The 17,489-nt window shown below is 46.0% G+C and overlaps 2 protein-coding genes across 3 annotated transcripts in view; both read left to right on the top strand.

Annotated features, from left to right (window-relative positions):
- The first annotated feature begins 3,397 nt into the window (after positions 1-3,397).
- The window catches only part of TMEM229B (transmembrane protein 229B), a 35,534-nt gene continuing 21,442 nt past the window's right edge, over positions 3,398-17,489 (top strand). The window contains exon 1 of one of the 2 annotated variants that reach the window (XM_075754199.1): positions 3,398-3,516. The gene's annotated coding sequence lies outside the window, so the exon portion shown is untranslated. Of the gene's footprint in view, positions 3,517-14,427; positions 14,565-17,489 lie in introns of those variants that run through there. The other variant, XM_010310862.2, reaches the window with a different exon arrangement.
- RAD51B (RAD51 paralog B) overlaps positions 14,443-17,489 on the top strand; it is a 469,034-nt gene continuing 465,987 nt past the window's right edge. The window contains exon 1 of the mRNA XM_075754197.1: positions 14,443-14,564. The gene's annotated coding sequence lies outside the window, so the exon portion shown is untranslated. The remainder of the gene's footprint in view (positions 14,565-17,489) is intronic.

Below are 17,489 nucleotides of genomic sequence, written 5' to 3' on the forward strand. Positions count from 1 at the left end.
ATAAGGAGCCATATAAAACTAAATTCTCTGAGGAAAAAGAGATGTTACAAATCTCATATTTATGATTCCTTTTAAGTGTAACATGTCTGAGCTTCAAACCCCAGTCTGCAGAGTGAGATCTTGCCTCACTGGGAATGACTACACTGGCAGTAATATTTGTGATGCACTCAGATACCAGTGTAACAACCACATTAAAGAGTTCCTGAAGAAATGAGTCATTCTTTTTTCAGTGTATCAATTGTGCCATAAATAAAACACAAATTACGCTGAGGGAATAAGCTCTGCCAGACACAAAATGGATGAGTGAGGAACCAGCTCAGGTATTGCTGCACTGCACTCCTTAGTGTGCCCAGATACAAGAGTATAGTAGCAAGCAAATATGATTATGCTACTTTCCAGGATGTTTCCATACAGTCAGGTGTGATACTGCACCCAAATGAATAAATCCTTCCAGAACCAGACAGGATGGTGCAGAGATGTCTGAACTGGCTTTGGGCACACATATAGAGGAACTAGATCAGGTGTTATATATCATCTGTGTTATTCCAGATGAAGGCAATGCACACATGATGGGACTATGAGATCATTAACAAGATCAGCTGCATCTCCTGTGCCTGTTTACAAGTGGGTGCAGAGGGGCTACAGCATACTTAGGTCACCGCAAACTCTTTTCATCTTGGAGGTAGCTTTCTGTGTACAAACCTGGATGCTCTGCAGAGACTGGTGCTTGCCCCCACCACCAGGCCCTGAAGAGCTCAAGCCTCCTGGTGAATGCCTGACAAAAGGGCAGTTCTAGGAAATCCTCTCTCCTTTGTCCCTGAGGTTCATCCTACTCCAGCTTTTGCCATATTATAATCTCAACTCCATTGTTCTGGGTTTTGCTTGTTTTGGTTTTTTCTTCCATTACTAACTCAGGCTGAAAGGAACAAGGCTGGACAGAAAAACAACAGCTTTTCTGGACCAGCTAATGCAGCTGGGGAGAGCTGAACAAGCTCTCAGGTGTACAGCACCACCACCAGGTGCTCGCTCTGACATTTCTCCCTCCTGCCTGTCCCCTCAGCACAGTACAGTGTTTGTCTTCATTCCCCTCACCCCTGCCTCACTGCCTCCTCCTTCCTCCCTTCTCATTCTGGGAGCCCTCTCCTTTCTCCTCACCTCCTCCTTCCTCTCTCTGCTTGCTGTGACTAGACAGGAGAATACAGATTTATGTATTCCCTACATGTGCTTGTCATTTTTTCCGGTCCATCTCTGGCTGTTGATTTCTCCTTCTCGTAGGTGAGTATCTCTTGGCTCTCTTCTTCCTTTCTCTTTGACCTTTCCTCTGCTCCATTCTCTCCTCTCATGCTGTGAAATGTTCATGCTGTCTCATACTGTGAAATGATCTCTCTCACGCTCTCTCTCGACTATGTCTCTAGCATGGTCCTCAGTACTTTCTAAAGGATGCTATTTCACAATAAATACATAAGCACTGCATTAGGCTGCTGTCCTCTGTAGCTGCCTAATTGGATACGGTATTTTAAAGGTGCTTCTTAGAATATCACAGATGCCTTAGCTGTCTTAGCATTTTCCTTCTCAGCTCTGTTGAAATATATATAAAACAATTGTTGTTTTTTTCATCCAGCTTGAGGTCACCAGCACATGCAGTGCTGTCCCAGCTTGCACAGCTTCCTTGCTGAGGTAGGGCTAGCGGTGCGTTGTTCTCCATTTCCCCTTTAAAATGCTCCATCTTTCTGATACTCCAGCTCTCAGTGAGATTGTGCAATCAGGTGACTCGGTAACAGGCTGGTTTGCTGCATTGTGGCATCCTCAGAGCAGCCACAGCGGTTTGTACACAGAGCTCCCTGAGTGAACGCTGACAGGGACGCCAGCCAGTAACCCAGGCACTCCGGGGTTATGCAGAGCTATGCAAAGCCGCAGCATTTTTTTGAGCGTGCAGCATCTGCTGGCCCTGCAGTTTTGGGGCAGAGGGAGCAGCCTCTCAAGAGAATACCTGCCTTGGAGAGAGCCGCCGAGGCCAGACATCTTGAGAATCCTTCCTTATAATTGCCTCGGGGCCTGCACAGATCTGATGTTGCCTCATCATTGGGACCGTTTATTATTGATATCAGAAATGCTGAGTCATTAAACAGAGGTTGTAAAAACATCCTTATTCTGCTAAAAATATTAGCTCATCATTTCTGGTACTACAGAAGGCAGGAGAGACCAGGAAACCTGGTGTCTGTGAGAAAGAAAATGTGGACTGCATCAGAGGCCCCGGTCGGGTAGAGCCCGAAGTCAGTATCTAATTAGGAAAGGCAGGGCAGGGCGTTCCTTAAACGCAGGGCTCGGGCCTCAGGATCAGTTGCCACTTCTGAGTTTGTGTCACTCGAGGTTACTGTTTTACCTCACAACACTTTGATTTCTCTCTGTAAAGGAACAAAATAAAAATCTCCCTCCCTTCTGTCTGAAGGCTGTAAGGCACTTCAGAGGCATTAACAAGCTAATCCTGACTGCAGAGAGCTGCTGGTACTTCCTTCCATTTTTCAGAGGGAAGCCAGAGGTACAGAGGGGTCATTTGTTTGCTTATGAACTCTGGTTCAGGACTGCAATCTCCTGATTTCTAATCCTCAGAATGGCATTTTTTTTCCTGCATTCTCATGCTGCTGAAGAGTTAATGTAGAAAGAAAAACGATTTTGATTTATTTTACTACCTATGCTTTAAATTTATTTTCTTACTCCTCTTCCTCGGGCAATTTTCTGAATCTGAAGCGATCCTTCTGGGTGGAAAAACACTTCTTGTAGAGATTATGTTTCACTATTTTAACAGTGAAGCTGCAGACAAATATTTCCTTTGATAGTTGTGTTTGATTTCCTGCACTGCAGGGATGTCCTGTCAGCATCCAGATTCAACAACAGGAGCATGGGGGTGATATCCCTTAGCTGTTCGGGTTTTTATTTGTTTTTGTTACGGATTTCTTTAGAAGAGTAAATATGAAGAACCTGTACCGTGGGCTCACCAGCCAAGAAGCGTTGCCACATCGTGCACTCAGCCAGAGCAAACACTCCAGGCTTTTTGGGAGCTTTTTGAGCAGAGTGTTCCCGCCACACACCTGAGCTCGCACCAACCCACACCGGCAGGGTCCGGTTCTCCGGGGAGGCACGTTCACCCTCCGTGGGCTCTCCCCCCCCCCGCGCCGGGTTTAGGCTCTCTCCCCCACGCCGGTCCCGGCAGGCCTCGGCCGGGGGGGCCGGGCCTTCCCCCCGCCCCGGCTGCGGATCCAGCAGACCGGCTGCACCTCCGCGGCAGGGCGCGGGGCCGGCGCCTCAGGGGGAGGCTTGCGGGGGCCAGGCCGCTGCCGCCCCGTCGTTGAGGAGGCAGTGCGGGGCAGTAGGGAAAGAGTTAAGGGAAGGTGGCGGGGCAGGCCGGCTGTCGGAAGCGAGCATGTGCAGATTGCAACCGCATCCATACTACGGGCGAGTGTCACTAGCACACTTCACCTCCCGCCGCCGCCGGCCGCAGGGCACCCATGGACCCCGGTGAGGCGATGAGCCGCGGAGCGGCCAGGAGGGCGGGGGGGGAGGCCAAGCCGCGGCATCGGCACCTGCCCGCGGCCGGTCGCCGCCTCCACGCCCGTCCCGCCGGTAGATGCGCGGCGCCCGCGGCGGCCTCTCCGCAGCTGAGCGGCGGCGGCGGGGGATGCGCTGCCCGGGGCGGAAGGCGGGGGCTGGCGCCCGGCGCCGTTGGTTTCGCTTTCTGGCGGCAAGGAGGGCCGGGTCGCCTCCGCCGGGATGCGGCCGCGCTTCCCGCCAGGCGGGCGTCGCGCGGGGAAGCCGGGCGGACGCCGGCCTGAGCGAGACAAAGGCGGGCGGCGGAGCGCGAACCTCCTCGCCCGCCGGGGGGCCCCGGGGAGGCGCGGCGGGGCCCGGGGTCTGGGCGCGGGGTGTCGCCCCCTCCCGGAGAGAGGGGCCATGCGGCCCGGCCTGAGGGAGCGGCGTCCCCCGGGGCGCCACCCGTGCCGCTCCCCCCGCCGGCTGGGCCCCGCCGCCCCTCGGGGCGAGCGCCGGGGCGGGGGCGCGGGGGTTTTGTTCGGGAGCGCCCGGCCCAGCTGGGAGGTGCTCGGGGCTCTGGGGGAGCAGGGTGGAAGAGTTGTTGAAATTGGAGCTGCTTTTCACTGAAAAGTGCCCTTTTTTTGGCAAAAATTGTTTTGAAATATCTTTTGGTATTTATTTCAGTGAAACTTTACTCCAGGACAGGAGAAATAGATCTGAAGCAGCCCAGCTTTTGCAGAGCAGAATTGGGAGGTGGGGGCTGGCTCTGATCCTTTCAGTGACTTTTCTGCAACCTTGTGAATTACTCGCATCTGTAATGCTCAGAGGTCAGGGACCCAGGTATTACAATCAGCTGACAATGCAAATCATTCCTTTTCTTTCTTTTTTTTTTTTTAATTTTTAATTTAAATTAGTCTCAAGATGTTTGCTCTCTTTCCATTTTTGGTGTGGAAAAATATTCGTAATAACTGAATTTTGGCAAAATGGAAAATCTGATTCCTTCTGTCCCCCATCCTTTGCACTAGGGTTTTGAAAATTGTCTCTAGGATACTTAGGAGCAGGGATGCTGGGAGGCTTGCCCGTCCCTCTCATCCTGAGTTGGAGTCTTACACTGGGATTTCCTTGAGAGCTTTTGGCGTTGCTGGTCCAAAGCTACCAGGGAAGTACAAACTTGATAAGGGTCCTAATTACATAGCAGAAGCAGTAAAACTTGTCAGATGAAATATTTTGTATTGTTCTTTAACATCATTTATTTGACAAGTTTGTCCTGCTTTCCTCTTAATTCTGAGGAAGAAGCAGTCCCTGCAGGAGCTGAATTATTTCGCAGGCGAGGTGGTAACAAGTCCGTGACTGCTAGAGCTGTGTGCATTGGGGATTTGCAAGAACAGATTGCCCAAAGAGCTCTGTTCTGTGGGTTCCAGGAACGCAAATGCATTAATACATGTACGGCACCAGTTAGAGATGGGGATAGCTACTGTTTGGTGGTAAATAGGAAGTCCTGAAAAGAACAATTACTATAAAATTATTAGGAAGCAGAAGAGGAAGACTTAATTGACATGGAATCGTTAATACCTGTAGCCGCTCTCGGCCAGCACTGAGTAAAGCGTGGTAGGAAGTCTGTAAGACGGTCTGATGCCCACGGCACATCTTGAAGGTCCTTCCTGAATCCCGGCGCCTAATCCCAGTGAGAAGGTACGACCTCCTCCATGCAGGGATGTCAGTTGTTCTGTGTGTGGTGACAACAGCTTGCTGCTGTGGATAAATTAAGCTTGTTCACTTAATTTGAAAGTTGGTATTTTCTCCCTGAGGAGCTTTGTGCATATGTCTGCAAATTTCATAGTTCTGTTTTGAGGCTCCACTGAAGAACATGGGTGTCTCCCTGTTTGTAGAAGGGGCAACTGAGGTACAGAAAGGTGGCTTTTCATGGGTAGATGTGATATTGAAACACAAGACTTAACTCCACATCCTTTGGTTTAACTAGTAGCTATAGCAGCTTTCTAAACAAAGGTCAGCAGAAGTGTTACCAGCAGCTTATTCTATGTCTGTGAAACATTTTGACATCCTCTGATCAAAGGCATATTGAAAAAGGAAGTAGTATAGTCCGGTGGAAGGGAAATGGAGGGGCAAGCAAATGGTGAGGTAGTACTGCTTGTGACTGTGTAACACCTCCTTGCTGAGGCTCTGGCAGCACGTCCGTAGCCTTGGTCAGTATTGCTGTTCCCACTCCGCTGCAGGGTGACGGTGGAGGGAGGAAACGAGCTGCTTCATCGGGAGAGTTCAAACCTTGGCGTTCTTGTGGCAAGATCCCATGGCAGTTTACAGAAACAGTCAAGGGAGGGCTAAAACAAGAGTTGTGGGTAGCTTATTGACAGGTGGGTTGAGAGTAATCTGGATCTCTGCATACATATGGAAATGATACCTGATAGTGGAGACTCTGCGGTTTTGCTGACAATGTCATAACGTGATGTGGTGCCAAGCAGTGAAAGGCAAATTTAACCTTGAAGGGAGATGCAGGTTCCTGACTTTGAGTGTGAAACCGGAAGAGGTTTTTGGGTAAGGTGGTGGACTCGATAGTGTTTGGAGTCTTTAAATTGAGATATCTTTTTACAATCTATACTTTAATTCAGCATCTTGGAGAAGTCCTAGGGAGTGAAGATGTAGGAATCTCTTTGGCTTTGTAATTTGTGGATCTACTTATTTCCACACATCAAGAGCTCTGGAGAAGAGGGGTTGTTTTGTAGTGTCCTAAAACGTGCTTGTAATACCTGTCTGTTTGGTTAGGACAACGAATGTACATAGCTTGAGTGCTTCAGGGCTGCCGGCAGTCACTGCATTGTGTCCAGGAAGGGTATTTCCTCTCATGGTGTAATTAGCCAGATGAATTTAGGTTTTGTCTTCCTCTGAAACATTAGAAATGAGCCACAATCAGGGACTGACCATGCCAGGAAGGAGGAGGTCTGGGGGCAGTGGGGGAGAGGAGACTGCACTGTTCCCAGGGGAAAAACCCCATCTCTTTGCTGTCATCACGTGCTTTGATGGCAAGTCTTGTTTGTATCCTCAGAATCGTACTTAACACAGAGTCTAGGGCCAGACTTTGTAGGTTTTCTCTTTCCTCTGCAGTGTGGGATCAGTCACTAATGGTCATCTGTGTGAACAGTCCTTTGCCGGTTTTGGTGTTGCCATGCTGGCTGTGGCGTGATTTCTTGGGCTCTTTGCTCATCATATGCAACTCTAATGTCCTTAGACTATAGGACTTCTGTCCTTACCCAAGTTACTGAGCTCTGTTGCAAGAAACTGCATGAAATTTTAATAAACTATGATAGGCAGGAGGTTTGACTAGATTTCAGGCAGAGTCCTTTCTATTCTGAAACATTCTGACAGTGGAAAGAAGTTTTTTTTCCTCATGGAAGATGAAGGGAAAGTATCCTGAAAAAGCTCCTAGAAAAAGAGAAGCTTAATATGTTGAGAAGGCTTAAAGGGTAGTTGCATGAGGGAGACCTGCTTGTTCTAATGATGAAATCATAGAAGTAATGGGAAATATTATTGTTGCCAATTGTACCTTAGGATTCTTTGTTTCTGGATTGCCTTTAATAAATGCCATGCTTAAGAAAATGAAATTAAGTTGTGTTGTTTCTTTTGTGTTTGTTTCTTTTTTCAGTTTCAGGCAGCCTGCTGTTACATGGTAAGACAAGAGAGGTAACAACATGACTAATTAAAGGGCAGCAGTGGTTCATTCCCTACGGCTAATTATTCTGTAGAAAGTAGGTCAATTACTTAAAGAAATTGTTTGCCAGCAGGAGGCAGGAAAAGCCTCGGTTCCCACTCCTCACCTTCCTTTTGTGGGAAGCACTGCCCACCTCCACAGGCAGCTGCAATACCTTGGTCAGCTTTAGGATGCCAGAGCCGCGTTCTGCCATGGGAAATGGCACCTGAGCAAATTTATATGTAGTCCCTTCTGTCCCGTGTGTTCCTGTATAGCTGCAAATGAAGCAGTGTCCAACAAAGGTGTTCCTGGGTTGGATCTGGAGTGAAAGATGTAAAGTTGGGAATTCTCTTTCAAAATGAAATCTGCCAGTTGTGAAAGCTTAAGTACGGCATTTTTCTTCCTTCTTCTGAAAGATCATCTAGGTACCTAATGTTTTCCAACATAAAAGGCATTATCTGCTTGTGGCTTGTTTGGTATGGGCTTGTAAATGATCCCCTTTTACTTCTCAGATCTGCTTCCTGTACGCATTTTAGTATTCTCTGGTGACTTTATTGCTTGCTTGCTCTTAGCTCTGCAGGCTCAGTACATACTGGGTGGGGGAGCGGAGGGTTGGTTTGCCTTATACATCAGAAATAAACTGGTCTGCTTTTCACATTTCTGTGACGGTACGTGAGGCAGGAGTATCGCAGATGGTTTCTGAGCTCCTGGGTAAGGTGGTTGTGCAGGCAACCAGAAAGAGTCCTGAAAGAAAGCCAGACTGGGCAAAAGCTTTGGCTCTGTGGGAACAGACTACCCGCATCTGTGCCAATTGGGAACAACGTGCTCTTTCTGGTTAGTCAGAGCACTACATTCCTGGTTGTAAATGATACACCCAATAATGTCTACTGTGAGCCAGAACCTATGCACCTCATGGTCCAGCTAAAACAAGTGTAAAAGACATGTATTTGCAGGTGCATTGTGCTCTTTAACATGTCCTTAGAGGCTAAATAAAAGCTAGGCTGCTTTAGGGATTTGTTTGTAGGCATATCTGAATGAGAATACATATCGGTTACTAGTTCACAGGTGTCTAACCATTGTATAAAAGAGAGAAGCATTTTATGTTACCCTTTCTTTTGTTCTGGATTTTTAGTAGCGTCAGTGCACAAGAGTTCGCCACAACCTTATTTCAAAACTCCCCTGCCCTCACAGGCTTCTGTCAAAGCTGGATTAGATGACTGGAGGGAATCTTCCCTACCACAAATGCGCACTGTCTTGCTTTCATTGCATAAGATCCAAGCATTAGTAGTTGTTAGATAAGTGTTGATAGCATTGAGTGGTGAAGCTGCTGTTTGACTCCTTCCTTGCTGGATCTTTGCTCTCAGGTGCACCATATATTGAAGGCAGCCTGTATGAAGGACTTTTGCGAAGCACCTTTCTCCTTGACTTTGCCGGCAGCATGAAGGAGACGATGAAGTATTTCTGAAGGAGGAAGCGCTCTTTAGCAAGGGTAGCCGTGGCATAGTGCTGTGTGTACTGCGAGGTGCCTCCTGGGGATGGGGAGTCTGTTTTGTTTTGTGGTTTTTTCACCCTGAAGGCAGCTAAACTCATTCAGCTCCACCAGCCTCATCTGCGCTGAGAAATCTTGGCTGGGACTGTGTCTATATGGAACTCTAGGTAGAATGGTTTCTTGCTGCTTATGGCAGACAGTGCCTGATGATAGTGGTATATGTGGCTGTTTCCAACCTAGCAAAGCCGGGCTTGCTTAATCCATGGGGCACTCTTTGGCCCACACGTTTTCTTTGTATTTTGTGTCAGCGGAGGTTTATGGTAAGGATGCTTCCAGTAAGTTCTAGAGGAAGAGTTATTTCTTTTTGTGATTTCTGGTGTTTTCAAGATGTGTATTTAGTTTCCCCTAGTGGCATGATAGACACCATGTGATTTGGTTTATTTTGATCCAGCAGTTTTTTCCAAGGCAGATCTCACAATTAAGCTTTTAATTGGAAGTGGACTTGCACAAGAGCTGCAGGATGTAGGGCACAGTTTATAAAAATGCTCTGATGTCTACCAGGAAGAGAGGAGCCGCTGTGAAGGTAATGTCATGATTCCTTAGCAGTATAGAGCTTGGCTGTTGTTGCTTTTGGTTTTCCTTTGCCGGTTAATACTTTACCATGGAGATGAGATACTGAGTTTCAAAACATCACCTTGAGTCACTTCAGCTGACAGAGGCTAGTGTGGTATCGGGAGCACCCTGGGCTGCTGAGCCACTCCCATTCTGTGCAATGGGAGACTCAAGTGTATATATAAAGTAGGCATTACATTATATTATATTAATATTGGCATATAACTTGCGAATGTGTGAAAAGTCAACTTCTAGAATCCAAGCCCTCCTGTTAGATAATTATATCCTTTTGAAAACAACACCTCAGTTTGGTGCTTGTATTATGAGGTATTACTGCGCACCATAAAGGCAATTAAATGCTTAATTCTTTCATAGATTAGCTAGAGTGTAATTAGTTTTTCAAAGATCAGATCAATAAGTAGAGCATGTTGATTTCTAAAAATGTCATGTATGCACATGTTCTGATTCACCTCTGATTTTCATGGTATGACCTCCAAGAACTGTGATAATGCATAGTGCTCCAATTTCAGTTTGGGGTATGCTACCTTGTGTGTGCGTGCATGGGGGTTGGGGGTTTGTTTTCTTTTTTTCTTTTTCTACCTATATATCTGACATAGAAGACAGGAAAGTGTCGGGTTCTGATGGGAGAAATGTAGTTTTCGTGATCTGAGATCCTTGTTTGAGAAACAAGGACTGGACAATGTCATGACAATGATTAAAATTTGCTACCCTTTGGACCAGAGCTTAGCAGCGTTTGGAGTACTAAAAAGCTGTAAGTGCTAACACCAGCACTTCCACTGCATCTTTCATCTGAGAATCTCTATTCTTAATGAATTTTCAGTCTGTGAGGCTGGTATTATTAGTGTCGTTTTGCAGACAAGTAGATAAAATAAAATGCTTGTATAAGCACATTCAGCAAGCTAGAAAAAGGCAGGAATAAAATTCAGGAATAATAAAATGTTTCAACCTGTTCTTGAGCTACTATCTTGTACTTTCTCCTTTGCCAGAAAGGAGACTAATGGCATCAATTTTGGTATTCTCCCCCCCCCCCCCTTTTTTTTTTCCGTTGGGTTCGGCAGCATAAAAGTGAGACATTATTATGCAACATATCTAAGTGTGCATGTGATACTTGAAAAAAATGGTAATCAGTAAGTTGCTAGGCAACAGTACCCTGCCTTCAATTACCAAAAAGCCAGTGAGTTTGCTTTCATGATGTAACATGTGTTCTGTACGTCTTCATAAAGCAAGTGTAGGTGGAGTTGCTCCTTTTTAACTCACCTTCTGCTTAACATGCCACATTGCGAGGTCAGATTTGACCCCAGTTGTAGAGAAATGTATTCACAGAACCTCAAATCAACAGAAAAAATTGTTAGATGAGAATAATGAAGTATATGTAAGTGTATATAAGAAGATAACCACACAGGTCTGTGGGTCTTTGATGGTTCACCAGCTTACAGAAAGTAGTCTCTAGCTTATCCTTGGGGACATGAAAAAGAAGAAAATGGGTGAGAGATTCACCTTAAAAGGTAGATGGCAGGGATGTGTGGCTAGCTGTGAGAAATCTTAAGCACTCACAGTGGCCAATTGACCCAAAAATGTTGAGAGCCATGGTAATGCATGAAAACCTGAATGTAAAGCCAGCTCATTCATTTTCATTGCCTTAGCAGGAACAGAGTGGAAGGAACATAAGCAGGAGAGAGTGTACATGGAGAAAAAGTAAGTGAGAGTCTAATAATAGAAGACAGACCTAGCAGCATGAGGGAATTTGATTGTGTATTTGTTTGAAACCCAAGTTTCGTTTTGTGTTCTGTTGGTTGGGGGGGTTTTTTGTGGGTTTTTGGGTTTTTTTTTTGGTAAAAGATTGCAGGATTACAACAACAAAAAATAGACTCTTGGCAGTTATTCTCAACATGTTTCTGCTTTTGGCGATAAATGGCCACAGAAACATTTGCAGCTACTGTAGTTGTGTGGGGGTGTGGACATCTGCCCAAGCCTCTTCAGTTATTGGGTGGTGGCGTGGCTTTTAAAAGAAATCTGAAACTCTGGACGTCTAATGTGCTTCTCAAGGGTTTGCCAGAAGCTTTCAGTAGAGATAGGGGACCAACCTAGAGATATCTGGGGAAGGATGCACCTAACCTTGGAGATCATTTGTTTTCATCGGGTAGCTGCGAGTCAATGCCTTATGGAGTTGTTTTAGCAATTTTGTTGTTGTTGTTGTTCCAGAAGAGAGGTGTTTCCTTTTCAGGAGATGGCTATTGCATAGCCAGTGCATGCCCTAGGTATCGCTCTGAAGTAATTCAGTCCTTTTGGGAAGGAAATTCAGCCACACGTACCATGCTTAGTGTTCTGTCTACCAGTCTAGGTTCAGAGATGTTCAGATCCCAGCTGGTCTGTGTGCAGGTTTGAAAGCCCTCATCAAAGGGCAGCAAATTGGGCACTTTCTTCCCAGGAGAATCCTGGATAAGTCCCTGAACAGCGTTGTGACTCTGGTAGGACAGTTTATCACCAGGTAGTTGCACTCACCCGAGCTTTCTTTTTTGGAGCACTTTGGCAATCATGAAGAAGTGTAAGTACTAAAATAGACAGTTGAAGGAATGCACAGGCAACCACTTCTCAGTCAGGAATTTGCTTTCCTTTTTGTTTGCTTGTTCTTTGTATTTTCATTTTATGAGTGCTACTGCTAAATTATGCTAACGTGCAGTCCTCGACCTGCTGACACCAGAAATGTTGGTGTCTGTGTTAGGGAATGGTCAGAGCATGGGCAAGTGCTGTTTTACAGTGCTGGCAGGGAAGCCTGAGTCTGCCCTAACAGTGGATTTTAGATTTTTAACTCTTTCTGTATGTGCAGTTGAATGGTCACACCACTGTTGTTGGTTTTTTGTTTGTTTGTTTTTTCCCTACTACAAATACTTTTTAAATAATTCATATTTCAACCCAGAAGTGTCATTTATCTACAAAAGAATAAACAAATCCCCTTTTCTGAACTGCTTAAGCATTGTATTTGTCATGTGAGCTTTAAGGTCAAACCTGTATCTTCAGCTCTACCTCTCTGCTCATGTGTGCTATGACATAGTCTTTGCTAATGAAGAGTTTCTTCAATGATTATCTTCTTTCAGGAAGAGTTTCTTCAATGATTATTTTCTTTCAAGTGTAGATACATGTGTAACTAAAGGAATGGCTTCTCTGGTACTGTGAGTTCATAGAAATGAAGATTTTTCTGAAAAAAGGAACTTCTTTCTGCTGGGTGGTGGCTGGTGAGCTAGACTGGGAAGGTGATAACAGCTAGGAACTAACAGACTTTTTGGGGATAGCATTCAAATGGCTGGTGAGTTCCTTGGTCTCGCTTGCTGTGATGCCCCATGGGTGGCCTGAGTGCTGGTGCCAGGGAAGGAGCTGAATTGAGTGGGACTGTGTTGTCCTAAAGTTAGGTTGGCTTGAAGCCTTTTGTAATGTTCTTATTTGTACACTGAAGGAGTCAGGAGTGCGTTGCAGTTGCTTATTTTATATGGTTTTGTTCCTCACTCCTTTACAAATCAAATTATAGACAAATCTGACGATGTAAAAAGTGTTCTCAGTTTTCTTGTGATTCTAGGGAAGTGCTTTTAAAACTTTTGTTTGTGTGTGTCTGATAAATAGTTCAGTAGAAACCTATATCCAACTGTGACTAAATGCGTACGATGAAAATAGAACATGTGCAAACAATTTTTTGGAACATCAACTTCGGAATAATTTATACTATAGCTAGCTAACAACCAAGTTCTTTCCCAGTTTGATGTACAAATACCTAACTATTAAAATAGCAACTATTTCTCATGATAGGAGACACTCCAAAGTAGATGCTCAAGCCTCAGTGCATAAGGAGAAGGTGCTAAATGTGTCTCTCTAATACCCATGTTACATTGATTTAATTAGTGGTTTTATGCTATTCATCGCCCTGTTAATCTTGGTGGGAAGGTTTTGTTGGGGAAGGATTAGTTATTTAATCAGCATTTTTAATTGGAGTGTTTTTGTAGTTCAGTGTTACCTAAATAAAAACAGCGTAGGGTTTTTTTTTTGCTTTTAAGGAAAACATTTCTCTTGAATTCCTGTTGGACTTTGGTGCTCAAAAACTCTGAGATTTATGAGGATAATGTGAAGATCCCATTTGTTACACAGTCTGACACATGAATGTCTTTGCTCTAACTTCTTCACATGTAATTAATCCAGAAAAATGTATGTATAGACATGCCCTCGGAGTGTAAGATCTGTGAGGCTGGCGCGAGTACAATGTTAGATACTTGTGTGTTGGAGCTGGCACCTTGAGGCGTGACTTCTGTGAAAATCGAGAATGTGGCATCCTAAATGTCAGCGCTCGAAGAGAAGGAGAAGTACAGCCACAGCTCACAGGCTCCGCTTGCTTGGGTCGTGCAGCCGGGCTGCCGGAGCCCAACGTGGAGGTGAAAGGCATTTGGGTCACCGGAGTGGGGGGAAGAGGCAGCGCCAGTGCCCCCAGGAACAGGCTGGGGTGGGAGGTGGGTGGCAGTGGCAAGAGTCTGCTGACACGAAGGCTATGCTCTGTCCCAGCGTGGGGAAGGGAGAAGAAGAAAAGTGTGATGGTTGGAGAAGTGAGGAGGAGAGGAGGCGGGTGAGATAGGGAGGCAATGTTAGGAGAGGGAGGATGGGGCTGAAAAGGAGTCAGCAGTGAGGCTTACTTCAAAAATCAGGGGATTGGCCGGGAAAATAGAGATAAAGCACTTTCTGGTAGACCCTTCAAGGGTTAACCGAGACGTTGGCTGAGATGGTAGCAGTGAGCAACCTTTGGCCACTGGCTCCAGTGAAGTTGCTCTGTGTGTTTTCTGTGGCTGGGATCCAGGAGGGCAGTGAAGAGCCGACAGGCTCAGCCTTACCAGAGGAGAGGCAGCTGCCAGGGAGCCGCCCCGGCTGAGGGGCAGGTACAGGCACCTGCCTGGGGCTCTGGAGAAGTCAGGTCTTCCAGGGCCCAATGTACCGGAGCTAAGCTATCCATACACATAGCTCTTTCAGTGTTTAAAGCCTCTTTTGTGCTGTGCTTCTTTTGGTTTAGGAAGGCTGTCTGGTTGGTGTATTAGCTGTTGGTCACACGCACCTGGTCCAAAAACGGCTGGCATCTGAAACGGCTCAGGCTTGCTGGAGGCAACCTGGTGAACCCACGGATGCTGTGAACCAGGCACTGACCAAAAAGCGGGAGAGCTCCAGGATTCCTCCCCAGAAAAGGTAAGGGCTGGAGGGTAAAACCGGTGGGAGTGCGCTCATAGACCAGAAAACCAGAGCAGTTCTCTGAATACAGAGCTGGCTGTGTTGTAGATGGGACCTTTGAAATTTAAATATGTAGAGTGCATATAGGATGGTCAAGATGTGAAGTTATTTCCATCAGTTCAAACTGCAAGTTGCTTTCTGTAAGAAAGATCGCTGTTTGCATGCATCGCCCTTGATTTCTGTCTGCTTTGAGTCACATCATTCTGATTGCTCATAATTTATATTGCCAAACTTACTCCAGCGTTATTGTCTCTCTAAAACCTCACACTCAGATAGCCTTAGGCAGTTAAAACAATCAGGACAGTGGAGCAGTATCTCTGAGCTAAATCAGAGCAGTAGGTAAAGAGCAGAGGGTTGCTCTCTCTGGTGGTAAAAGCACAGGTGTGAGTTGGATGATGAGGAATCTATTCCTGGCCCTAACAAGTAGTGCAGTCTCTGCACCTGATTCACCAGCGTGTTACTCTACTAAATCTTTTTGGGCTCATCTTGCCACTCTCCAGTATCTATGGCAGTCTGTTACACTTGCACAGAGTGGATGTAAAATGCTATCAAACTGGAAGGGAGATTTATATCCTGGAGCAAAACTTTATATTGATCCTGGTAGATGGTCTGGACGTTGTGGGACCAGAACGACACTCTCCAGACCCTGCAGCATTTTCAGAGCATTCTATGTGTCTGCAGTGTGCGGTGTGGTGCCCTAACAAGAGGTTAAGCACAAGTGCTCTGATACAGCTTGCAGCAGTTCAGGCTACGGCATTGTTTTCCCTGTTGTGGATAAGGTTTCATGGCTAGGTCATACACAGTACTTTATCTCTAACTGGGAATTTGCTTTGAATATGTAGGTGCTACATATATAAAATTTGGATTCATGTAGCACCTTCCTCCCTCAGCCTATCCTGTCTCAGGGGTCTCATTATCCTCTTTTAGTGGTAGTGCCCAAGAAATCGTATGCTACGGTATTCTGTTGTCCCACTCTTGTAGGTGTTCTTGCTCTGATAGACCCCTGTCCCTCTCTGAGATTGGGGAGCAGACCCAGTCAGCTGCTGAAGGAAAGCAGTAGACTTAATGGTGGCAGTGCTAACAGTGTGGATAAGCAGGGTCAGCTGCTGCCTCGAGTTCCAACTGTGATCTTGCTGCCCATTGTGTAGCTGAATACTGGGCTTCAGTTGGTCAAAAAGTGTCATCTACTGAACAGTAAAGTCCAGACCAGTGCTGCAAGGTTATGACAAAGCAAGTGTCATCAGCTTCCCGGGAAGGCTGCTGGTGATGGACCGAGCCTTGGAATGAGTCCAGCCATTTTGTCAATGATGTAGCCATGAGTACTTCTGAAGAAAGCTGTGTCTGGCAAGCGCTCTGGTGTATGGAACTATTGCTGTGAATAGAGCAAATGCTGCTTATCGCCTGCCCTCAAGAACCATCAAAGGAAGTGCAGACATCTCCTATTACTGTTAAAACAAAAACTGAGCGCCGTATGGGCACAAGAAAACATAGATCCATTGGCAGCAGAACAAGACTATGAATTATTCATTCCTCCAGTGCCTCCTGTATGTTCCATCCACTCAGGCCGTTCAGGATGCTGTCCACTGGAGATGCGGACAGATCTGCTTCCAAAGTCATGGGGACATGACCCTGCAGACTGTGATCACTGCTCCGCTCAGCTTGTCCTCCATGAAACGGGCTTGTGTGTTGTTGTGACATCCTTGAGGACAGAGAAGTAAGCTTTGATCATCCTATGGGCTGTTGGTAGGAACTCTTGCAACACCAACAAAACTGGGATGCATCTGGTAATGCCAGCCTGGAATTGGTTGTGAGGTGAGAGCAGTGAGTTAGGACCAAGATAGAAGCACTGACTGCTCTGGCCCTTTTTGCAAAAAGGAGATGGGGGCCTGCATCTTTTGTATAGTGTTGCTTTGGTTTTTGTAAGAGAACTTATACTATGTCAGTTTGTTCCTAGCTTTGTCTTGCTGAGAAGCCAGCATCATCTGCTAAAAGTTCTCTCAGCACAGGCAGGGTTTTTCTCTCCACGCAGAGTGCTTTAGTGGAGAGGACTGTATTTAAATGGCTGTCCGGGAATGTCTGTGAAATACGTAGTTTTTCTCAACTTGTTTGGTAGTGGTCATTTGTCTATGTAATAGTTGTCAATTGGCAGCTGAATTTGAGAGGCACTGAGGACTTACAGAGCTACAGAGACTAAATTATCTTCTGATACTTCCATGAACTGCTCTGAGCTCAGGTAAAAGGTGCCCAGTGTGAGAGAAGGCATTGCCGAAGGTTTGTTCTGAGGCTGTTCCTCAGCGTAAAATGCTCATACTTAGAAACAGAGGGGTTTTTATTCTTTTTTTGCTTTTTCACTCCTGCTGGTTGGTATGAAGATTCCTTTAGCCATTTCACACACCCAGGCTGCACCATGCATGCCACATTGCAGACTCTTGAGCATTTTTCCCCATTTTCCTTCTGCATCTTCCAGCGTTGCTCTTGGCTATTAGACTTTTGCTGAGAGATATTCAGATTTTTATTGTGGGAAAAGCTATCTTTAAGTAGCAACTGCCGTAGAAATTATAGGCTTCTTAAAGCAAAAGTGTAACCCTTGCATTTACAGCTGTCTTGTAATGTGCCCTACCCCATTTTAAGAGCACTCCAAATGTTCTTAAAACGCTTTGAGGGAAGGAGGTGAATGATACTTCAGTCAAAACGAGACTTGTGTCCAGAACAGTTTTCAGCTTCTCATTGTGCCAGCTAGCTGGATTTGCCTTAGAGCAAGCCACCTTTGGATTTGTCCTAGTCCAGAAGCTGAGGGAAGCTGTGGAGGCTAAGATGAAATCCCAGACTGTGTTTGACGAGTCCTCAGTGAAAGAAGTGGTGGAAGCATCCTGGGGAGAAGAT

This window comes from Balearica regulorum, chromosome 5 (genome assembly GCF_011004875.1).
Source record: "Balearica regulorum gibbericeps isolate bBalReg1 chromosome 5, bBalReg1.pri, whole genome shotgun sequence".
Lineage (NCBI taxonomy): Eukaryota > Metazoa > Chordata > Aves > Gruiformes > Gruidae > Balearica > Balearica regulorum.